Source organism: Taudactylus pleione, unplaced genomic scaffold (genome assembly GCF_031769625.1).
Source record: "Taudactylus pleione unplaced genomic scaffold, aTauple2 ptg001187l, whole genome shotgun sequence".
NCBI lineage: Eukaryota > Metazoa > Chordata > Amphibia > Anura > Myobatrachidae > Taudactylus > Taudactylus pleione.
Window position 1 is genome coordinate 497,331 of NW_028285588.1, and position 25,263 is coordinate 522,593.

Here is a 25,263-nt window from a genome sequence, read left to right on the forward strand (position 1 = left end):
CCCCCCTACCCGTGTGTGTGTGTGTGTGTGACACCCTGTTGCCCCCCCTACCCGTGTGTGTGTGTGTGTGTGACACCCTGTTGCCCCCCCTACCCGTGTGTGTGTGTGTGTGTGACACCCTGTTGCCCCCCCTACCCGTGTGTGTGTGTGTGTGTGACACCCTGTTGCCCCCCCTACCCGTGTGTGTGTGTGTGTGTGACACCCTGTTGCCCCCCCTACCCGTGTGTGTGTGTGTGTGTGACACCCTGTTGCCCCCCCTACCCGTGTGTGTGTGTGTGTGTGTGACACCCTGTTGCCCCCCCTACCCGTGTGTGTGTGTGTGTGACACCCTGTTGCCCCCCCTACCCGTGTGTGTGTGTGTGTGTGACACCCTGTTGCCCCCCCTACCCGTGTGTGTGTGTGTGTGACACCCTGTTGCCCCCCCTACCCGTGTGTGTGTGTGTGACACCCTGTTGCCCCCCCTACCCGTGTGTGTGTGTGTGACACCCTGTTGCCCCCCCTACCCGTGTGTGTGTGTGTGTGACACCCTGTTGCCCCCCCTACCCGTGTGTGTGTGTGTGTGACACCCTGTTGCCCCCCCTACCCGTGTGTGTGTGTGTGTGACACCCTGTTGCCCCCCCTACCCGTGTGTGTGTGTGTGTGACACCCTGTTGCCCCCCCTACCCGTGTGTGTGTGTGTGACACCCTGTTGCCCCCCCTACCCGTGTGTGTGTGTGTGTGTGACACCCTGTTGCCCCCCCTACCCGTGTGTGTGTGTGTGTGACACCCTGTTGCCCCCCCTACCCGTGTGTGTGTGTGTGTGACACCCTGTTGCCCCCCCTACCCGTGTGTGTGTGTGTGACACCCTGTTGCCCCCCCTACCCGTGTGTGTGTGTGTGTGTGACACCCTGTTGCCCCCCCTACCCGTGTGTGTGTGTGTGTGTGACACCCTGTTGCCCCCCCTACCCGTGTGTGTGTGTGTGTGTGACACCCTGTTGCCCCCCCTACCCGTGTGTGTGTGTGTGTGTGACACCCTGTTGCCCCCCCTACCCGTGTGTGTGTGTGTGTGTGACACCCTGTTGCCCCCCCTACCCGTGTGTGTGTGTGTGTGACACCCTGTTGCCCCCCCTACCCGTGTGTGTGTGTGTGTGACACCCTGTTGCCCCCCCTACCCGTGTGTGTGTGTGTGACACCCTGTTGCCCCCCCTACCCGTGTGTGTGTGTGTGACACCCTGTTGCCCCCCCTACCCGTGTGTGTGTGTGTGACACCCTGTTGCCCCCCCTACCCGTGTGTGTGTGTGTGACACCCTGTTGCCCCCCCTACCCGTGTGTGTGTGTGTGACACCCTGTTGCCCCCCCTACCCGTGTGTGTGTGTGTGTCACCCTGTTGCCCCCCCTACCCGTGTGTGTGTGTGTGTGTGTCACCCTGTTGCCCCCCCTACCCGTGTGTGTGTGTGTGACACCCTGTTGCCCCCCCTACCCGTGTGTGTGTGTGTGACGCCCTGTTGCCCCCCCTACCCGTGTGTGTGTGTGTGTGACGCCCTGTTGCCCCCCCTACCCGTGTGTGTGTGTGACGCCCTGTTGCCCCCCCTACCCGTGTGTGTGTGTGTGACGCCCTGTTGCCCCCCCTACCCGTGTGTGTGTGTGTGACGCCCTGTTGCCCCCCCTACCCGTGTGTGTGTGTGTGTGACGCCCTGTTGCCCCCCCCCCTCTCCCGTGTGTGTGTGACGCCCTGTTGCCCCCCCCCTCTCCCGTGTGTGTGTGACGCCCTGTTGCCCCCCCCCCTCTCCCGTGTGTGTGTGACACTCTGTACCCCCTTAGTAAATAGACCCCTCGTTCCTCAGGACTCCACACAGTTCAAGTTTTCCAGGTCACCCGGCAGCAGTGTCTTAACTAGGGGTGGTCATCCTGGGGTAGTGCCCTGGGTACCATGGGACCAATGGCGCCGTCAGTAGCGGTCCAGGTCCGTCTCAGTGTTGTGCAGACCGCAGTGAATGCGGTCCACACTACACACTTACAAACGCACCGTCGCCGGGTTGTACAAACGTCTTACCTGGCAGCAGTGTTTTTGTTTTATGAGCCAATGGGAGTCACAGACTTTCATTGGTTGCTGCACCCACGGTAGTAACTATTTCCCCTTCGGGGAACATCCACCTACGTCAGATATGACAGCGGACATGGGGGCGTGGCTTTCAGTGTGCCATTTGAATCGGGGCGTGGCTTGCCAGGGTGGGAATGATTCAGACAGTCTAGTCAACAGTGTCACTGTGACTGGGAAAGAGAGCTGAAATGGCAGAAACCAGCCGCTTGTTCAGTGTTGTCTACTCCCGACTCGTGGTGTTTGGTGACTGTTTCCGATTTCACCCCATGTGCAGTGCCTGTTTTCTTCCAAGGTATAGAAGTTTTAAAAGATGAGAACATAACTTTCTTCTTTGGGTTCCTTAGGGTCCACAGGAATTGCCTTGGGATATATAGTTGAACAGTGTCCACTGCACCAAACAGCAAAGCTTTGGAGCTCCCAGCATGCACAGGGTCCTCCTCCCTACATACCCCAGCCACAGGCATTATTTTTTTGCTTGGTGCGCGGCAAGACGCACCTGTTATAGCAGCCGGACTGCTAGGCAGTCCTAGGCTTTTTTCTTTTATGCTTTACCTTAACTTTGTAAGACTTCAGAGTTTAGCGGAACCAGCACCAAGAATTATGCTCAACGTCTGCTCCATCTACCTCCGCCGACGCTGAAACACCAGTATTGCTTTATGCCCTGAGGTTCTCGGCAGGCCTCAACGTGGCTTAGCTGGCAGCCAAAAGAGGCTGAGGTCCAGGACTGCAGTTGGGTAAACTGAGATGTCAGGTAAGGATTCCCTTCGTGGTATCGTGCACAAGCAGTCCCTTGCCTCTGGTGTTGAGACTCATCAGAGGCCGCTGCGGGTGAAGGCCTCGGCTAACGTTTCCTCACTAAGGTGGTCGGGACCATATTGTCTTGCCGGGGAGGGAAGCCGACGGACGTAATCCTGACCGCCGGATTTCTGACTGTCTAATCCTGGCAAGTGTCTAGTGACAGGCGTCAAAATCACAACGCCTGTTATTAGACCTACGTCGGGAGCCCGACACCCGGCTTATTGATCGAAGGTAAGCCGGGCGCGGACATCCGTGGTGGGGGGTTTAGACTTAGGGTTAGGCACCCTCGGGGGACTTATTTTTAGGCGGTGGGGAAGGGGGCGTTAGGTTTAGGCACTTAGAGCGGGGGTCAGGGTTAAGCACCCCCCTAAGGGACGGTTATGGGGGGGGGGGAGGGGGGGGGGGAAATTAGGTTAGCATACTTGCCTTAATGGACGATCGGGATTTCCACCTCTGTCGGGATTTGAACCGCCGACAGGCTGTCGTAAATCATACCGATCACGCCAGGGGTGGGTGGTAAGGCGCACTAGTCAATGTCTTATTACCGTGTAGTTCAGCGTACCCGGCTGTCAAAATCGCAGCCTAGGGTAGATGAGGCTCTCCACCGTCCGCTCCTCCCCCCCCAGACGCAAACTTCCGGGTAAGGATTCCCACGTCTGGTATAAATTACCTCCTCGTGTGTGAAACGCGTGCAGTTTAGCCCCTGTCCACTGCTGGAGCAGTTGGTCTCAGAGGTTTGGTCTGTCTCTATATACTGCTCCCTTTGGTTTGGCATATAGCGTACTCTATATCCTACCATCTCCCTATGGGGGCCGGTCAGTTGATTGAGTCCATATTGCTGTAGCAATTGCACGTCTTTTTGCATTGTATGTGACTATGCCAGCTGCTGTATGTACACTGCTTATGTTTTCATAAACTGTCAGGTACTGCTAGCGCCTTGTTTCTCCTTATACCTCTAAGGGTGGGGTGTGTCATTGATAGTGTCACATTGCATTTAGACTTGCATATTTTATACCCTCTGTACATTTTGAAATTATGTCTGAAGGTAAAGATGAGGATGGGAGTCCTCCGGTGCTTATATACTGTAATTCTTGTGCTGCAGGCCTGTCTGAGCAGAATGGTAATCTGAATGGGTTCTGTAAGAACTGTAGCAAGAGACAGCTACCTAATGCATCTGTTTGCCCTCCATGAATCCTGGTTGGGCTAATGCGACTGTTCACTCTAGCCAGAGAATACTACCGTCTTCAGCCTCTCCGGAGGAGGAAAGACCAGTGGTAGTAAAGAAGCAGGGGCATAAAAGGGGCTCTCGTTATGTATTGCCTCAAGAGTCTGACTCAACCTTCTTGTCAGACGATGATTCTCAGACTTCTGGGTCAGTCTCGGTGAAGGAGGACCATCAATACGTGGTGGATGTTCACTCTCTGGTAAGTGCGGTGAGGTCTGTCCTCAATATTGAGGAGGAGGTTGCACTGACATCTAAAGAGGTGGTCTTTAGATGTCATGTGGTGTCTAAGGACTAGTTCCCACACTCGGGACATTTGACAAATTTCATGTATGAGGCATGGGAAACCCCTAGCAAGCATTTACCGGCCACTAGGAAGGTGACCTCACGATACTTATTTGCACCAGGCGTGTGTAACAAATGGGAAGTTTACCCCAAAATAGAGTTTATATCACTAGATTAATTAGGAGTGCTAAATTGACCATTCCTGCAGCATCCTCCTTAAAGGAGTGTATGGATAGAAAGCTTGATACTTAAGTCAATGTTTTCTCTATCTTGGGCCATCAACAAGCCAGCTACGGCTGTAGCTTGGGTGGCCAAGGCTATAGAAGATTGGATGAAGTCTCTGAGGGAGACTATAGTCGACCCAACAAAAGAGCAAGGGTTCCTTCTGGAACAGATGCAGGAAGCGGCTATGGCGTCCAGGGTCTCGGCTAACTGTGTGGCAGCCCGGAGAACCCTTTGGTGAAAGACCTGGAAATCAGATCCAGGGTCTAAAAAGGCTCTAGAATCGTTCACAGGCAAGGTGCTGTTTGGACCAGGATTAGACGATTTTCTGACTTCGTTGGCAACACCGAAGTCTGCTGAGTTACCGTCTACTTCTAGAAAACAGTTGTCATCCCGGTCCTTTCATCCACAAAATAAGACGAGGAAACAGTCCGCGGCCAGACAGGGTCAGTCTCCTAGAGGACCACCCAAGAAGTCTTTGTCAACCAAGCCAGACGGTAAGCCTACTGTCTGATGGGGTGGGCCTCCCCCTGGAGAATGTCAGAGTTGGAGGCCGACTATTACAGGTTTCCAAGGCCTGGCAGCAGACAACTACGAATGCCTCGGTACGAGAGCTGGTTGCTCAGGGTTATGCCATAACATTCCAAAAGCAACCCCCTTAGAGGCTTGTTACAAACCTTCCTGCGGACCCAGTCAGAGTCTCGGCCTACCGGGAATCTTTGGGGGCTCTCCTGGACTCAGGAGTTATAATCCCAGTTCCTGTGATGCAACAGGGAAAGGGTACTGGTCAATTTTTTTTTCTACTGCAGGGTCCATAGGGCTCCACAGGAGACCTTGGGGTATAGGCTGATGACGTCAGTCGTCGAGCACCTCAATAGTTAAATTTGTGCTGCCAGGATGCTCCAGGCTCCACTCCTATACCCCGCCCCCATGCCAAGGCACCTCAGTTTCGTAGGTGCTCGGCACGAGTCGAATCACCTCAAGGAGGCTGCGTGGACAGACCCTGAAAATTAGTTTTTTTTTTCTCCAAGAGTGGTCAGCAGGGATCACGGCGGGTGTCTGGGGGTTTTAGCTAGCAAAAGCCCCCAGACGCCCAGGACTGTGGCCGGACTCCACAGGGAACGTTTCAGGTAAGCAGCAGGCATCCGCGGCGGTTGCCCGCTGAAGTCAGTCTGTCTACTTCCCAGGTTGGGGGTCTCTGGGAAGGGCTGCATGTGTCAACAGACACAGCGCCTGCTCTGACACTAGACCACCAGGGAAAGGGGGCCACAGCGTGCGGATGTTGTGGCATCCCTGGGGTTAACAGCATGCCAGGGGAGCGGGCCTTCCCTGTACTGCACAGCCGGACCCTCCCCCGCTGCTCTGCGCGCCTTTCCACAGCAGTCTGGTGGTTGCAGGCAGCTCTCCCTCAGGCACGCCCCCTATGAGTCCTCCGTTGGCCATTTTATGTGCTAAAAACGCTGGTCTCACCGGGAGCTGCGGAGCCTGGGTCCCCCTGCATACCGCTACTCCACGTAGGTCAGTGTATGTAGCACTCTTCCTACTAGACACAAGGTCTAGTTAGTTGATAGTGCTGGTTTTCCTGGCATTGTATGTATCTGTTGCTAGCGCTGTCTGACTGTATTCTTTTCTCTGTCAGCCATTTTGACTATCCCTGTACGTCTGTCACTAGCCCTTGCGGTGACCGTGCTGCTCAGGGGTTCATTTGCTTCACAGTTCAGTTGTTATTGAGCTGAGGAGTGTAACATACATTCATCAAGTCTGGCAGTGATTCTGGACAAGCTGATATTCCCCTCACACGGTCCTGCAACAGGTGTTTGGCTGGAATAAAGGAAGGAGAGATTATTATGGGAGGATTGTGTACCAGAAATGCAGGATTACCTGCTGGGCCCAGCTCTTCTCAAGAGCCGCCCTGGGCTTGTTTTGCACAAGCACTTACTACCCTGATGGGTCGGCTTGCTGCACCTCAGGTGGCCCCACAATTGGGTTACACTCCGCAGGTAGCTATGCCATCTACGTCACAGGGAATTCCCCGGCAGTTGGTTGTGGCTCATAATGTGCCCATACAACCTACCCCCTACCAGACATCACCTGAACCTGTATGGGTTAATACTCTCTCCAATATGGTGTAAAACCTGACGGAGGTGTTACAGGGGGAGTCCTTCCAGCGTAACGCTAGGAAGGAGGTACTGTCTTCTCAGTCCACTTACTATCGTGATGACGTGTCGACTGATGGGGAGATTCATGACTTGTCTGATACAGAGCCCCCTCAAAAAGAGACGGAGCCAAAGTCCAAAATTTATGTACATGGTCTCATTCGTGCGGTCCGTGTGGCCATGGATATTGGGGATGAGGATACCCCAGCGGCCAAATCCAAACATGCTTTCTTTAAGGAAGTTAAAAGCTCAGCGACAGCTTTTCCTCTGTCAGATCAGCTAGTTGAGCATCTGGAGGAAGCCTGGAAAACTCCAAGCAGGAGATTTCAACAGCAGAGAGGGTTAGAGGCCACTTATCCGTTTGAAGAACGGTATTTCTCTAAATGGGAGACTCCTCAGGTGGATTCTCATATCACGCGCCTTGTCAAAAGTGCGACACTTTCTATGCCATCCATGTCATCATTGAAGGATGTTACGGACAGATAAGTTGAGGCATGCCTAAAGTCCATTTATTCCCCCTCGGGGGGGGGGGGGCCATATGCTGGGTGGTCAGGGCCATGGAACGTTGGGCTAATGCCTTGGAGACGTCCTTGCCTGTAGAGACTACCAGTGAACAAATTGAACTGGTAGGTTTATTCAGAGACTCGGCTACACATGTGAATGAGGTTGCTTTGGATGCTTGGGCCTCATTCAGACCCGCTCACAAGCGCTGAGCGCTCGCAAGCAGGTTGATGTTAAGCACGCAAGCCCCGGAGCGAGAGAAATTCTCTCGCTCTGGGGCTTACTACAAATGGGGCAGCTGTTGATGAAGGGGGGGTGGCTGGCCAAACGGAGGCCATTTGGGGGCGGCCCCACTGACTTCATGGGGGGGGGAGTTTGCTTGTGCTAAGTGTACCCTGTTAGGTGTGGGGGGGTGGGTTTGCTGGTGCTAAGTGCCCAGTAAGGTGGTGGGGGTTTGATGGTACCGAATGTGTCCATTAGGGGAGCCGGGTGTGCCAAGTGTGCTCGGTAAGGGAGGAAGGGGTGCACCACGTGTGCCTAGGAAGGCAGATCTTTGGTGCCAAGTGCTCAGTAAGAGAGGAGGGCGTGCGCCAATTGTGCCCAGGGAAGGGGTGCTCTAAATGTGCCCAGGTGGGGGGGGGGTGGGGTGGGTTGCTGGTGCCATGTGTTCCCATTAAGAATGTGTGCCCAGTAAGAGGGGGTATGCAAAGAGTGCCCATTAAGAGAGGGGTGCAAAGTGAGCACACGAATATGGGGGAGGGGTTGCTGGTGCTGTGTGCCCAGTAAGGGGTGGAGTTTGCTGGCGATGTGTGCCCAGGAACAAGGGGGGGGGGGTTGCTGGTGCTGTGTGACCAGTAAGGAGGGAGGGGTTGATGGTGCTGTTTGACCAGTAAGTGTGGGGGTGTTACTGGTGTTATCTGTGCCCATTAGGGGGGGATGGTGTGTGTGCCTATTAAGAACATACATGGGGGTAAGTCTGACTTGTGCAGTAGGGGAATGGGTATATGACCCTGCAAAATGGATGGTGAATGCTTTTTAGGCACATGTTTGTTTGCTCAGTAGGTGTATGGAAATTGAGGTGGTGGGGCGGGCTGTGGCCCTGATTCAGAGCCGCTCGTAAGCGGCCGCTTGTTCGTTCCAACCGATGTTCGCACAACTGCGCATGCGTACGGATTTTAATACGCATGCGCGAACCAGTCAGTGCCGGCGAAAATCGCGTGCTCGCTAAATAGCGAATGCCTGCTATTTTGAGTGATTGAGGCGTTTGTGGGTGGTAACAGGGGAAGGTGCTTGAAAATGGGTAGTGGAGATCCGAACGCAGGCGTGCCTAAAGGTCAAAACGGGTGTTTTAAGGGTGTGCATAATTAATAAAGCAGCGTCATCGACCACGTCACTTGGTTGTTTTATAGTCCGAACTGCTCACATGATTGTGGTAGGAAAAACCAACCACAAGAATAGCGAGCAGTTCATACGCCGTCCGATGTACTAGATTAATCTAATAAATAGCGGACATGACGTATGATGCGAGCGGCCAGGGGTTGTTTTTCTCAAAATTACGTTCGCATGTTTTGTTCGCTCATTCAGACATAGAGGTGGGAACAGACCGCAAAGAGCGAACGGTTAATTTAAATAGCCACCCCTTTTTCTGGACGAGCGAGCGCAAATAGCGTCCGGCTCTGAATCAGGCCCTGTGTCTAGTAGGTATACTGGTATATGCCCAGTGCGCACTTGGGGGATAAGTGTGTCTGTTTACAAATGCACTGTAGAGGGCTGGTAAGGGTGCCCAGGAGGCATATGAACAGTGGATGGTGGGTAACTAATATTATTAGGCACTGATAGGAGTAAGTGTTCATGTATGTATAGTGTTGGGTGGGTGATGTGCTCAGTAGTTTAAGGCATGTATTCATATTAGGACATTTTCCTGTCAACCTTCTTACCTGTTGACCTATTGTCTGTCTATCTAATTACTGTCCATCTCTTATACCACACATGGTCTGTGTGCTATTTGTTATGTACCACCGTACCAGCCACTGTCCAGGAGCCACCTTGGGTGTTCTTATCCCAGGTTATGACGCAGCTAGTGGACCACTTATCGGCTCCCACGCTGCTTCCCACAATGGGGTACCCACAGCTGTTACAACCTATTATGTCGGTACCCTCTATGCATCCTCCTTGGATGGATGCTTATGTCCGCTCAGTTCAGAATATGGCTAAAACGTCTGCCACCTATCAGCAAATGGTAAAGGCAAACAGACCGTAAACCACCAAAGCATATAGTCGAACTGTATCATTCGAGTCCACCAAGCTTTCAGATTCTGACGCATCATCTGAGGAGGCAGATGATGCACAAGGTTCTCTCTCCGGGTCGCACTCGGGCAAGGAGAACCGTCATTCAACAGTTGATAGCCCTGTAGTGAGGATATAGATGATGATGATGAACCGGCCCCTAAGCCTAAAACTCTGATGTTTAAACGTCAAAAGGTGGTTAAGACTGAGAGCCTGATTCAGAGCTGCTCGTAAGCGGCCGCTCGTTCGCTCCGAGTGACAGAATGAGGCGTTTGTGGCTGGTAACAGGGGAAGGTGCTTGAAAACGGGGGAGTGGCGATCCGAACGCAGGCGTGCCAAACGGTCAAATCGCCGTTTTATGGGAGTGCATAATTAGTAAAGGAGCGTCATCGACCACGTCACTTGGTTGTCTTTTAGCCTGAACTGCTCGCAGTGATTGCGGGAAGTAAATCCTACCACAAGCACTGCGAGCAGTTCAGACACCTTTCGATGTTCCCGATTAATATAATAAATAGCGGAGATGACGTATGATGCGAACGGCAAAGGGGCGGCTTTAGAAAATAGCGAGCGCATTTTTCGGACGCTCGCTCAAACATAGAGGCGTCAACAGACCACAAAGAGCGAGCGCTCAATTTAAATATCCAGCCCCTTTTTAAGAACGAGCGTCCGCAAATAGCGTCTGTGTCTGAATCAGGCCCTGAATTCCCTCAATCAGACCAGCTCACTGAGCTCATGGGGGAAACTTGCGGTACTCCTGGAAAACCGTTCCTGGTCCCAAAAAGACTAGCGTCTTTTTCCCTCTGCCTAATAGTGAGTGTACTAAATGGGAAGTCCCTCCTACTGTTGATTCACATGTAGCACGCTTAGTCAGAAGCTCTGCGCTGCCTTTACCATATACATCCTCCCTTAAGGATGCCGCATATAGAAAACTGGAAACTTGTCTCAAGTCAGTCTACTCGCTTTCTGGTGCTATCACTAGGCCAGCTATGGCTGTGGAATCATGGCTCCCGTGGCAGCCTCAAAATCTGCCTTTCTGCCATAAGCAGCTGCCCCTAAGCCTGCGCTGTCCTCTTCTCGGTCTTTTTCGCCCCCAGGGTAAGGCAAGAGAACAGTCCTTTCCCAGGCAGTCTAGTTCTCACAAGACCACCAAGCCGCGATCCAAGCAGTCTTTGTCCAGTTTCCATGTCTGATGACAAACAATCCACCTGATGGGGTGGGCCTCCTCCTGGGGGGATCCCTGGGTGGGAGGCCAACTTCTTAAATTTTTCGACTCTTGGCATCAAACATACACCTGGGTCCGAGAAGTGGTCTCTCAGGGGTATGCCTTCACCTTCCTGAGGCGTCTTCCCCAGCTATTTTTTTTTTTTTTTGTACAGGTTCTCCATCAGATCCCATCAAGGCCCTGGCCCTCAAGGAAGCCATTCACTCCCTCCTGCGTTCAGGTGTGATAATACCGGTTCCTTCTGCTCAGCGAGGAACAGGTTTTCCACTTTTTAAAAAAAAAAAAAAAAGCCAAATGGGTCCCATCGACCTATTCTGAATTTCAAATCCTTCAATAGATGTATCCAAATGTCCAAGTTCCACATGGAAACTCTACAATCAATTGACCTGGCATTGGAGCCTGGGGTTTTCATTGTCTCTATGGACATTCAGGATGCATAATTGCATGTGCCTATTACTCCAGCCCACCAACTGTTCCTACGGTTTGCAGTCCTTCAGCAACATTACCAGTTTTGGGCGCTGCCCTTTGGTCTGTCAACAGCCCCTCGGGTCTTTAACAAAATAATGGCAGTTATTAGTGTTCACTCTTGCTCCGGCGGCAGGCAGGGCGCCGGAGTTGGAGAGGGCACCTCCACGCGCGCCGCCATTGAAAAGGGTGCCAGTCTATAAGACTCGTCACCTTTTCGTCACTCTTGGTGGCATGCCGGGCAGTCCACAAGCAATGCTGACAGGGAGAATAGACGCCGAGTGCATGCGCCCAGCGTCTATTCATCCACGGTGACTGGTTCTCCGCACATTTCCCCACCTGCGGGACACTGCGACCCATGGGTGAAGACTGCACCCGCAGGCTGTCTTAGCACTGCGCGGTGAGGGCAGGGCGCAGTGCTCCGCTAAAAGAGCCTAGCGGGAATGCTAAGTTATGGTGGACTACCTCAGGCGCCTGGGAGTCAGAATCCTGCTATACCTAGATTTCCTCTTAATCTTGGCACATTCATCGCCATCTCCAGCTGACTTTGGACTGCCTGCAAGCACAGGGCTGGGTCATCAATTGGAAAAAGTCCTCCCTATCTCCGACACAGCGGATGGTACATCTGGGGTCACACCTGGATTCTCGAATACAAAGGATCTTTCTGCCAGCGGACAACATTTTGGCACTGCACCTGCGTGTGTGCAACTTGCTCCACAATTGGAAGGGTATCCATTCACTCAGCAATGCAGGTCCTGGGGTCCATGGTATCAACCTTCGATATAGTGGAATACACCCAGTTCCGCTCCAGGCCCCTTCAACAACTGATTCTCTACCAGTGGAACATGCAGTATCATCTGATCCAGTCCCAGACGACCCTCCTGTCTCCGGATGTTCGGCTTTCCCTCTCATGGTGGCTACAGATATCCCATCTGGACAATTGTCGCCACTTCTGGATTACAAATTGGGAGCTTCTCACTACAGATGCCAGTCTTCGTAGATGGGGTGCGTTAATTGGTCATCATACCTTTTCAGGTGGACAACCCAGGAAAATTGCCTGCCTATTAACATTCTGGAGCTTCCAGCAGTGTACAGAGCACTCACAAGACCTTTTCCGGGGCAGGCCAGTACAAATCCAGTCCAATAACACAACTGCGGTAGCCTACCTCAACAGTTAGGGAGGCACGCGAACTCAGTAAGCCATGCGGGAAGTGGAAATCAACCCAGTCTGGGCCGAATGTCCTCTCCCGGCATTCTCTGCAGTGTTCATCCCTGGAGTCCTCAACTGGGAAGTGGACTTCCTAAGCCATCAGGACATACACGCCGGAGAGTACGCTCTCCACCCGGATGTCTTTCAACTTCTGTTGGACAAATGGGGCCTGCCAGACGTAGACTTCATGGCGTCATGTCACAACCACAAGGTCCACAGGTCCAGGACCAGAGACTCCTCAGCCGCCTTCGTGGACACTCTGGCATTGAGGTGGGACTTCAGTCTCACATACCTCTTTCCTCTAATCTCCCACCTCCCGAGAGTTCTTCGAAAGTTCCAGCAAGACGGTGGTATGGTGATACTAATAGCCCCAACCTGGCCCAGGCGACATTGGTTCACCGACCTCTGGAGTCTCTCCATAGACTCTCCTTTTGAAGTTCCTCTATGGCAGCATCTACTATCACAGGGTCCTTGCCTGTACCCAGACCTACCTTGTCTCTCTTAGATGGCGTGGCTCTTAAGTCATCCCTCTTAGGATCCAAGGGTTTCTCTCGCTCTATGGTCCAGACAATGCTCAGTGTACATAAGCCTTCCTCAGCCTGCATCTCTTACAGAGTTTGGCACTCTTACTTTCAATGGTGCTCCCCCAGAGGCTATGACCCTACAGTTTTTAGGGTCTCTCGGGTGTTTGCCTCTCTCCAGGCTGGGTCAGATTCCTTCCTCCGCCTGGCCTCCCATAGAGTTCAGGTTTCTGCTCTATCAATCTGGTTTCAACAAAGGATCGCTCCCCTGTCTGATGTTAGAACAGTCTTTCATGGTTTTCTCCGCCTTCAACCTCCCTTTGTCCCCCGTCTCCCCCCCCCGTGGCATTTGTTCTTGGTTCTACGGACTCTACAGGCTCCTCCATTTGAACCTCTGGACTCAGTAGACCTCAAGTGGCTGACTGTAAACGTGCTCTTTCGTCTCGCTATTTCCTGTGCCCGCAGGGTATCTGATTCGGCAGCGCTCTCCTGTCGCTCCCCATTCTTGATCTTTCATCCAGACAGAGCTGTCCTCCGTGCCAGGGCTACTTACCTCCCTAAACTGTTATCCCGGTTCCATTTGAAGGAAGAGATTGTGGTTCCGGCATTCAAGTCCTTGGATCTTTCTGCAGGTGAAGCCTCCTTGGATGTGGTTCGTACTCTTCGAATCTATGTGGATTGTACTAATTGCTTTAGGAAATCTGATTCTCTTTGTGTTGTATGAGTTAAGTAGACTTACCTTTGGTAACTTTTTCTTCTAGGTCCACAGGGAGCTAAAGCTTTTACTGCTTTGATGTCTTGAGATCTCCAACCACACACCCCATGGTATCTCTGGGGTATGCAGTCGGTAAGCCGGCGGACCTAATGCCGGCAGCCGGCTTCCCAACTGCTTAATTCCGGCGAGGGTTAAATGACCGGCGTCTAAATCTAGGCGCCTGTCATTTTACCGACGCCGGGAGACCGGCACCCGACAATGAAGGTCACGGGCGCCGCTGCGGACAGCCGCGGGGAGGGGAGAGTTAGGTTTAGGGTTCCCGGGGGGGGGGGGGGGGGTTAGGCGGGGGGGAGGGGGGGTAGGCTTATGCACCCCCCGGGGGGGACTTAGGGTTATGCACCCCCCGAGGGGGACTTAGGGTTAGGCAGCGGGGAATGGGGGGGGATGGGTTTAGCACTTAGAGGGGGGATTAGGGTTAGGCACCAGGGGGGAAGGTTAGGGTTAGGCACCCTAAAGGAGGGTTAGGGGGTTAGAAAATAGGCTAGCTAATACTTACCTTCAACGATCGGGATTTCCTCCTCTGCCGGGCAGGGGTCCGGTGGTAAATCTTACCGATTCCCTCTGGGGATCCTATGGACTTTGAAGAAATAGAGTTGACAGATTCTACCATAACTCTTAATTTTCTCTCCTTCACTCTGATATCTAAATTGTTAATACATCTCAACATTATTGCCACCTGTTTCACGAAACAGGGAGAGCTATAGCAGTGCGATAAGTACTGCTATGCCCCCCCCCTGTGTCAAAATGTACCTTAGAGTGAGTCATGGAATGGTGGTCTCGTTGGAGGATGCAGTCAGCTTGTCCACACACAAATGTTGCCATTTATTAGGTCTACATGGTTATATTGTTAAGGTTATACTTTCGAGCAGGGCCGGCTTTTGGGGTGATTGACCAGTGCGGTCGCACAGGGGCAACACCTCATAGAGGACGCACCCTTCCACACCATCCCGATGTCAGCACTGTTCCAACTGTGGGCCGAAGTGTCCCGCGGGTGGTCTGGTTTGGAGGTTGGCCACCCCCCACTGTTGCACAACGGTGCTGGACCACAGAGTCTGAATAGATGCTGCGCGCAGCATCCATTTAGTGCCGGCAGAGGGCTGGGGAAAGCCCAGCTAGTGACAGTGCTGGGCTCGCCCCTAGCCTGATGTTACATGGGAGGCGTGCCATGCGGGCACAACCCCAAATAATGTATTTTCATGGGTGTGGCCTATGGTAATTAGGCCATGCCTCGAAGCTGCATGACTAGGGCACACAGGGTGCCGGTATCCCTGGAGTCGGCCCTACTTACCAGAAAAACCATTGCTGACACAATAACCATGCTGACATTCTCATGTTTACCTGGTCATCGTCACCCTAACATACTGAACCCGTCATCTGGACTGTGCTGAGCTACAGAGAAATGTTAAATATATTACAACAAACAAGAGAGCTGTCTGCCTTACATGTACAGGAGCTGTTCTCAGAATAAACAATGACAATATATTCTGTATCTTAAATGTGGTACAATGTAATATACCTTAATAAATTCATGATACATAAAATTCATTTTCTTGTAAATATGATTTAAAAATGTTGCTTGTATTGATGTTTTAAACATCCAAAATATGCTACAATTTTTTGGGGATTTGCTGGGTACGCCCTAGATGATATGTTGGCTGATCTGGCGGATTGGGCTGACATTGTCAACATCGGCCAGTGTGTAACCACTATAGACTACCATGCTCTGTCCCGCAGTTGTCCATCGGGATCGTTCAGTTGGCCAGTATGTAGTGACGATGGAACAACCCAGCTGCCGACGGCAGGCACCTGAATGGAGACAGTGCCCGACAGTTCTGCACAAGATCATGTAATATGTACTGGCTATTACACCACACAATATTAGGAAGGTTTATAAATGAACTATACACACAATAATTATACAGGACTTAACATTAATTCCTCACCAGTCTCTTCGCCACTCTGATGGGATGTCCTTTCAAGCTTATCTAGAGACACAATTGCACACTCCCTTCATGGCTGTCTGCAAGTCAGTGCTCCTGCGTTTCTTCCACTCTGCTTTTGATGGTCACAGCTCCATAAGACCAGGAGAGATTTTAGGACAAAGGCAGTACTGCAGGTCCATGATGGGTATATCCTGATAGGGCTCCTTGAGGACCATACCTAGCCTGGCCAATCTTACACAGCCATTACTATCTGGTCAATGCCCTCTTGATGGTGTGGAAGCTCTTTTTTTAAAGGCAAAGTTTGTGCCCTGCAGTGTTCCAGGTCTTTGCAGATTGTAGCTTTTTTTTGCATGTGACCCTCCTAGCTTAGAAGGCGGGGTCTGGCATACATTCCTCTTACCTGATTGGTTTTTCCCCAAACTGGAATTGTTCTAGACAGCTATGCAAACCCCAGCTGTGAAGGCTCCAAAGGTTAGATTTATTTAGGCACAGGTTGTCAAATCCCCCAGACTTCAGTGGCTGAACAAGCCTGGTTAAGCGTTTATTGTGTTTTTTTAAATTGATTAGTCAAAGCTGACAGTGTTAAGCAGATTTGACAGCCTGCAAATCTATTCCCAATCCTGTCTACTATACTCTTAAGCCAACAATGGTACAAGGATGAGTTACTAGTCATTAATTATGGTATTGTCCTAGGAATAAGGCTTGGAGCCGTTGTACAACTGAGTATTGCTCGTGGCATGATACAGATATGTACTCTAATGCCATCGCAGTTATTTTCACAATTGCGTTCTGTGTGAAATCATATGCCGAGGTCCCCAAGCTTACCCGAGCATAGGGATGCCCACTGCTGCCTTCTCATAATTATCTGACAATGGCCACCAAGGCAAACATCGGGAACATCAATTGCATACAGCTCTTGCGGCAGTTCTGACCTTTCTCATACACTGCGTCTCTCCTGACACGCCGAGAGCTCTCATGCTGTGAAGGGGACTGCGATGGCTAATTTGCAGTATGCACGCCCATGAAATGGCATTTAAACGGTCAGACAGGCCTGCACTCCTTAATCACCACCCCGTTCCCACAATTGACAACTACCTGTCACTCACTTTGTAAGTGAATCCTCAGAGCGTAATTGCAAAACAATCAATGCGCAGGGCGGCTTTCCTGCGTCGGCATTCTGTTGGGATTATGAACACATCCCCCGTGATGAACCCTAGTCACGGGGAGGGTTAGGCTGCAAGGAGGGGTAGTTAGGCTGTGGGAAGGGAGGGTTAGGTGTAGGTACTAAGAGGGAGGTTTGGTTTAGGCTGCAGGGAGGGTTAAGTTTAGGCACTGGGCGGGGGGGGGGGGGGTTAGGATACCAACTGACAAGTGATATCCTAACACTGTTGAGATGCCCACTGTATGGGCCAGCAGTGTCAGTCACTAAATGGTGTCACGGATAGTGCAAGGGGGAACAGGAAGGAGGAGGGCCCTGCATATGACAGGGCCATGCATATTGCTTAGAACAGTTTTAAGTTATGGGGAGGGCTAGTAATGTACATTTTAAGTGCACACTTAAAGCTTAGGAGAATGGTATTGTATTGAATATTCACCGAGAAAAGTAATTCAATATTTGGGAGTGCACTTGCAAATGTATTAAAACTGAACTATCAAATTAATTTTAAATGCATTATTTCTTAGTCTCTATTTAAAATCGGCAAAAAAATAATAGTAAAGTAGGACATAAATGAATATAAGAAGTGTGCCCTGGCTGATGTTCTTGGTTTAAAAAAGTTAATAATCTGAATATATCAGTCTCGCTGTGCTGTTGCAATGTTGAGACTGGTAGAGGGTCTGGTTAGGTGAAGGAGTCAGTGGAACCTAGAGCGATATCTCTGAAGTTTAGTGAGAGAGAAAGTGACCAAGGTTGTGGTGCGGTGGCAGTCAGAGGATTGGTGAGATTCGGAGGGAAGCTGGACAGAAATGAGCTTAGATACAGTATGTAGGGGGAGAAGTGGGAGCCAGTGAAGCTGGATACCGACGGGGAAAGCAGATGCCGTACGTCAAGAAAAGAAAATGAGAAGCAGCAGTAGCAAGGATAGATGTGGGGACAGGTTAGAAGAGAGTGGGAGGCCAGTGAAGAGGAGGATAGTAAGAAAAGATGAAACAGTGATAAGCGTTTTGGATGCATGGGAGTAAGGAAGACCCGCACTCTAGAGATGGGATGTAGTTATAATACCGACAGTTGGGATGCCGCCAACAGAATCCTGACAGCTGTCAGAATCATGGCAACAGCATCCCGACTTCATGTACCAATGGTAAGTACTTGGGTTAGGGGGAGGGTTAGGCACTAAGGTGGCGGGTTATGCTGTGAGGGAGGTTGGGTTTAGGCACTAGGAGAGGAGGGTTTGGTTTAGGCAGTGGGATGGTTAGGATACTGAACAACGCGTCTTTGTATCCTAACCCTGTCGGGATGCCGGCATTTGGCTTCTGACCGCCGGGTTCCCGTAAGCCGGCATCCTGTACCCGATCCCTAGAGAAGTGAGGGTGACTTGCTGACTACTAGGGGGCTAAAAGGTCCTGTAGGTGAAGGGGAAATGGCCTTGTTTGTTTAAATCAGGCTATTTCCCCTTCAGTGTAAAGAACTGATCGCTAGTGGGCTAAAAGGTCCAGTCCCCTTCATATGCAGGACCTGACCACTAGGGGGCTAAAGAGGTCCTTTCAGCGAAGAGGAAAGAGCCCTGTTTACACAAATATGGCTGGTTCCCCTTCATATGCAGGACCTGACCACTAGGAGGCGAAAAGGTGCAGTCCCCTTCATATGCAGGACCTGACCACTAGGGGGCTAAAAAGGTCCTTTCTGCGAAGGGGAAATAGCTCTGTTTGTGAAGATATGGCTAGTTCCCCTTCGCATGCAGGACCTGACCACTAGGGGGCAAATGGGTCCTTTCAGTGAAGGGGATATAGCCTTATTTAGGAACATATGGCTAGTTCCCCTTCACATGCAGGACCTGACCACTAGGGGGCTAAAGAGGTCCTTTCAGCGAAGAGGAAAGAGCCCTGTTTATACAAATATGGCTGGTTCCCCTTCATATGCAGGACCTGACCACTAGGGGGCAAAAAGGAGCAGTCCCCTTCATATGCAGGACCTGACCACTAGGGGGCTAAAAGATGCAGTCCCCTTCATATGCAGGACCTGACCACTAGGAGGCTAACAAGGTCCTTTCTGCGAAGGGGAAATTGCTCTGTTTGTGAAGATATGGCTAGTTCCCCTTCGCATGCAGGACCGATCCACTAGGGGGCTAATGAGGTCCTTTCAACGAAGAGGAAAAAGCCCTGTTTACACAAATATGGATGGTTCCCCTTCATATGCAGGACCTGACCACTAGGGGGCAAAAACGTGCAGTCCCCTTCATATGCAGGACCTGACCACTAGGTGGCTAAAAGGTGCAGTCCCCTTCATATGCAGGACTTGACCACTAGGGGGCTAACAAGGTCCTTTCAACGAAGAGGAAAAAGACGTGTTTACACAAATATGGCTGGTTCTCCTTCATATGCAGGACCTGACCAGTAGGGGGCCAAAGGGTCCTTTCAGCGAAGAGGAAATAGCCCGATATGTGTACACATGGCTAGTTCCCCTTCACATGCAGGACCTGTCCACTAGGGGGCTGATGAGATCCTTTCAGCGAAGGGGAAAGAGCCCTGTTTACATAAATATGGCTGGTTCCCCTTCATATGCAGGACCTGACCACTAGGGGGCTAATGAGGTCCTTTCAGCGAAGGGGAAAGAGCCCAATTTGTGTACACATTGCTAGTTCCCCTTCACATGCAGGACCTGTCCACCAGGGGGCTGATGAGGTCCTTTCAGCGAAGGGGAAAGAGCCCTGTTTACATAAATATGGCTGGTTCCCCTTCATATGCAGGACCTGACCACTAGGGGGCTAAAAGGTCCTTATGGTGAAGGGGAAATAGCCTACTAATTTAAAGTTTTCTAATTCCCCTTCGCCATAAGGACCAGGTCCCTGCCGCGAAGGGGAAATATACACAACCATTGTTATTTTCTTTCTAAACGTAAATCATTCCCTTCACAAACTGTACATGCCGCCTGCACATGCTCCTGGGATATGTAGTTCTTATAAGAAAGAGCTCAAAACGCTTACTAAGAAAATAGCTTACCTACAAAACTACAATTCCCATCATGCACAGCGAATAGGCTGTAATCTCTCTGAGCGGCTCACTGCGAGGTGAATGCCGGGAAACGTATGCTAGCGTTGTATAGTTTGCCATGGTTCTTAGCAGCGGCACATTAGCCAGTGGACTACAGCTCCCAGGACTCCGCGCTGTGATGTGCAGTGAACTTCCTGAAAGTTGTCTGGTAGTGTTATAAGGTAGCGATCTATACAGTATAAATCAGAACGTTACTGTATTTATTGTACAAGGACGTCTTGACTTAAGGTTATTCGTTTTTATTAAGCATGTATTATGTTTACTGGATGCCATCCTTTGTCATTTATGAAGAAATAAGTGCAAAATTGATGAATGATGAAGAAAGTGTGAATTTTATTTTCTCCACTAGGTTTTCTCTTTATACGGTATAAACATGGTGCAGTATCTCAAAGGCAGATACATAGGATTATATGATGTAAAATCCAAATGTCATTGTATATTTGTTATTTGACAGGTGCAATGGATAGAAGGTGTTTCAGCTGTGCAACCAAATTCTCTATCTTCAAAAAAGAGGTGAGTACAAGTGCAACCTGATGATTTACAAACATGTATTATTATAAGCGACCCGCAAAAGCAAGTAATGAAAATTCACTTGAGGGAAGGGGGCAGTATAGGAAGTAAATCTCTATTCAATGATCCCATACACAACAAGTAGGCAGACATACAGGATAAAAGCGCTGCTAGGGATGGGAGTAGTGTCGGACTGGGGCTAGAAGGGGCCCACAAGGGAATGCAGTGGTAGGGGCCCAAGCTTAGAGGGTGTGGCCAGCCACCACAGAAGGACTTGGCCAACCATTACAGAGGACATGCAGAAAACACGGCCCCTTTATAAAGGAGGGCAAAGGGGTGTCAGGACCATCCACTTTGATTGGCAGGAATGGTAATCTTCATACAGTTGCCATAGAATCAAAGCAAGCAGCCAAGTTCATCCATGATCCTACTCCACCAAGTTACTGACCCCTAGAGGTGGGTATGGGGCCCACTGGGGATTTCCCCTGTACACCTGTGGGCAGTCCCACTCGTAATGGCCGTGCCCTGTTTGCTTACAGTCTGAAGAATGGAGGGCATAACCAGATGAGTGAACTAGGAAAGAGAGTAGTGGGAGGTCAGAGGGGAAGAATATCGAGTTGTGAGGTGGGCTGATTGGCTTTTATGAAGAGGTGAGTCTTAAGGGCCCGTTTGAAGGTGTAGATACTGGAAGAAAGCCTGATATGGGAAGAGATACGGGGAGAAAGCCTGATATGGGAAGAGATGCGGGGAGAGAGCCTGATATGGGAAGAGATGCGGGGAGAGAGCCTGATATGGGAAGAGATGCGGGGAGAGAGCCTGATATGGGAAGAGATGCGGGGAGAGAGCCTGATATGGGAAGAGATGCGGGGAGAGAGCCTGATATGGGAAGAGATGCGGGGAGAGAGCCTGATATGGGAAGAGATGCGGGGAGAGAGCCTGATATGGGAAGAGATGCGGGGAGAGAGCCTGATATGGGAAGAGATGCGGGGAGAGAGCCTGATATGGGAAGAGATGCGGGGAGAGTGCCTGATATGGGAAGAGATGCGGGGAGAGAGCCTGATATGGGAAGAGATGCGGGGAGAGAGCCTGATATGGGAAGAGATGCGGGGAGAAATCTTGGATGTGGGAATGAGAGGAGGTGACCACAGTTGTGGTTTACAAATTTAGTAATAATCATACTATACAAATAAACTGACCAGTGCTTGGCCAGCGTTACTGGTTTCTCTTTTGTTATTATTAATTTCTACTTAATTTCATTGTCAGTTATCAGAAACCTTTCCGTTGATGCTCCACTGTTAGTCTATGTAATGTGTCAACAGGGGTCCAAAGGGAAAATATTTCTAACTGATCTTTCAAGTATTTTTTCTTTTATTTCTATTTGATTTTGTCTCTAGTTTGTTATACCAGTTGCTAAGCTAGAATCTAATAGACCTTTAGCATGGTGATCTTTCCTTTTGGGAAACCACCACTGCATCTGATCCAACAGCTGAGACCTCCAACCTCCCTCCTAAATGATTCAGCTACTCTCCTTTCCAAAGCCTCTAAGGCCAAATTTCCAAATATTGCAGCTAATTATCTGGAAGAAAAAGCAGTGGAGAGATTAGCTTTTATTAGGTGGAATTCACTAAAGTTGTGTGCTCATGTGACTGCCTTGATCATAACTTTACAAAGTTGTCTGAGAAAGAGCATGAGACTAATGCTGGGTACACACTGGGCGATATATTGTGAGCGCGTTGGCGGGTGTGTACCACTGATGTATCTGTGAAATGCCCACCCAGTTGTGATGTCAGCGCTGACAGTGCAGACACATCGGCAGAACAACTGGTAAGTGTAAATGGACTTACCAGTTGTTAGAAAGGTCGGCGGGTCAACCCATCAGCCAAGTGTGTACCCATCTTGAGGCCTATTTGCTGGTCCCTACGCAATTGCAGTGATATAGCTGCTATATTTAAATTCGTAATTAGTTTTATTGCAAAAACAACCTGGTTTTGCCTTAAGGCTGATTCCTGCTTTAAATCTAGCGGCTAAATCACACCGGAGCAGCAAATTAGAGCCTATTACATGTGAGTCTAAACATTTGTTTGGATAATTATGTATTTTTAATTAATCGCGCATTAAAATGTTTTTCTAGGGGTTTCCCGTTTGGTAAAGTAAGCTTGAAAAATATACAGAAAGTATTACAAATCAACAAATTCATAAGCATTTTCATTTGTGAATGCGACTTGAAAATACTAATATGTAAAATAATTTTTAGCAGCAGCAACTTTTTAGTACATTTAAACCTAACTATTCAAGCTAAATCTGTTGCTTAATTTGAAGCACTCTGCTCTTTACTGGTAATGGAGACACCAAGAATGTGTCTACATTCATAATAGGGATTTTCCTCCATTTTGCATTTGACAGGTGAGTGGAAAGTGATTAAGTTCGCATAATGATAATTGGTCTTCATCATCTTACCAAAGTAGATGGGGGAGAAGGAATGGCGGATAGTAGAACATGCTCCCTTTTCCTGTTCCTTTATCTGCTTTCTTAAGATAACTATGCGCACTTCTTCCTGCCATAAATGGTAAGGAGGGAATAACTCCATTAGCTCGCATGGCAAATAGGGCTAATCTGCCGCTGAATAGGATCACTGCATTATAAATAATGGCAGGGAGGTTTTTGTTACTAGCAGCGATTGACAGGCAGCTTCAAAACTCATGTTATATCAATTTATCCCTTTTCCAGTGTGGCTGTAAGTCCTGCGGACATTCATTCTGTGCCGGATGTCTTGGATTTAGTGCAGTTCTACCAACGTATGGTAACACCAAGCAAAAAATCTGCAAGAAATGTAATGAGACTATTAGCAGGTGAGCGCGTGTGCAATGAAGGATCTAGAGATAAAGAGCGCAACACTAAAGATTGAAACTGTTCAATACGCATCCGCTCTAATGAAGATCGGCTAAACTCCATCAGGGAAAAACAAATGAGAAAAATGAAACGGTGCTAGCATATGGGGATGACTACTGTGAAAAAGATAACAAAACACCAATTTTAATAAAAAATATGCACATTTATTATACTAAAAAATATATATGAGCATAAATGAATCAACACTTTAGACTTTCTTGCTTTTGGCTCATTTAGTGGCTCCTTCTGTAAACCTGTGGTGTGGGAAGTTGATGCTGGTGAACCATCATGTATGTACATTGTATGTGCAGCCTCATGTTCCCTGTTAAAGTAATTAGGTTCCTATTATTAGCAGAGTATAGCGGAGTGCACCTGGGCAAGTGACCTATTGGTAGAGGGACCAGGGAAGAACACTGGGGTCTATAACCTAACAGACGGTATGATGTAAATGTACTGTATGTATATAACCACAGACAGTACACTGGGCCTTGGGTGTACGAGATGTTAAGTGAGTTGTGCAGCAGGTGCGCTGGGGGTGGTTATTGCACACTTGGTACAGCTTAACCATGTTTCAGGTTTATTTAATCAGGTAGAACAAGAAGGCGGCATAGACAAATTATTTGGTGACAAAGGCATGTTTTGAATGATCGGCAGACAATGCAGCAACCATATCATGTCATAGCTTTAATGTTCACGCCTCTGATCAGATCAGTGATCTGTCGATCAAAGTTTGGTCTGACCAACTCCTCCTCCTCCTTTTTTTTTTTTTTTTTCCCAACCATATTCCGGAGGCATAATGTGTAATCTCACTGCTAATCGAGCAAACAGATGTGTCCTCCTACATCTTGTGAGGCATCTTTTTCTTCCCCAAACATGTGTCTTAGTCACAATGTGATGTGACTAGGATGCGTAAGGAGACTGTGCTGATTAAATATGGTATGTGACACTTGTATACCTGTGTGCGGCTCACAACATATCATTTTGTATATAGATTCAGACTCAGTCGCACACAGATATATAAGTGTCACATATCAAATTAATCAGCACGGTCTCCTGGTGCATCCTAGTCACATCACATTACAACTAAGAGACATTTTAGGGCAAAAGCATGCTTGGAACGAACAAAAGTTGCACGGGACCTGGCGTGTTGAGAGGGGCTGTTTGGCGCAACTGCAGCAAGAATATATGAGGACACATCTGTAATGTGAATGACTGGCACTGCACTGTTTGGAGCCAAGTAGTATTGGCAATCATTGTACTGCCCTGATGCACTGCTTGTCTTAGGATTCGTCTTGTGTGCCTTCACTTTTTAATTGGTTGCTGCTACTAACGCTGTGTGGATTCTTGATATTGGTCATTACATATGCGCATATTCAGCTATATGTGCAGTTTCCTGGGGTGCCATGGTTGCTTAAAATTGCCCGGTGTAGGCTTTGGCACCTAATTGATACTATATATAATAAAATAACTAGTTTTTCTGACATCCAGTCACATAATGCACTTTATTTAGACCTAAAAGAGGGTTACTCCCAGTTTCTTTCAGGTTTGGATATAATTATTTTATTTATTTAGGAGTCTTTGGGGTGAATCCAATTTGGATAGCACCTGGTTCTAATTGAAGTATATGATGCCCTTATATTATATTACTCATACTCCCACAGCCTGAGGTAGTGGTCTGATAGAGCCCCAGCAGGTTACAGCACAGAGCTAGTCATTTCTAGGAGGTATTGGATCAGGTACTTAAACTGTTCATGTCCTGTCGCAATAAAGCACTTCACACTGTAAGATTGACCACACTCTTCCTTGTATATGTATGCATAATAATATTTCTACTGAATGGGCCAGACTTGAATAGTGTATATATTTGGGTTTAGGATGAAGAAACAAACCTATTCCAAGCCGATAAAATATACCATACGTAAAGAAATCTCATTGCTGGCTTTTGGAGAAATGTACTCCTTGGGACTGT

General features: G+C 49.4%; 1 pseudogene across 1 annotated transcript in view; it reads left to right on the forward strand.

The window, feature by feature from the left end:
* LOC148451056 (abscission/NoCut checkpoint regulator-like) overlaps positions 1-25,263 on the forward strand; it is a 96,570-nt pseudogene that overhangs the window by 5,731 nt on the left and 65,576 nt on the right. Inside the window, exons 2-3 of the transcript XR_015875182.1 lie at positions 20,350-20,408; positions 23,133-23,254. The product of XR_015875182.1 is annotated as an abscission/NoCut checkpoint regulator-like (transcript). The remainder of the gene's footprint in view (positions 1-20,349; positions 20,409-23,132; positions 23,255-25,263) is intronic.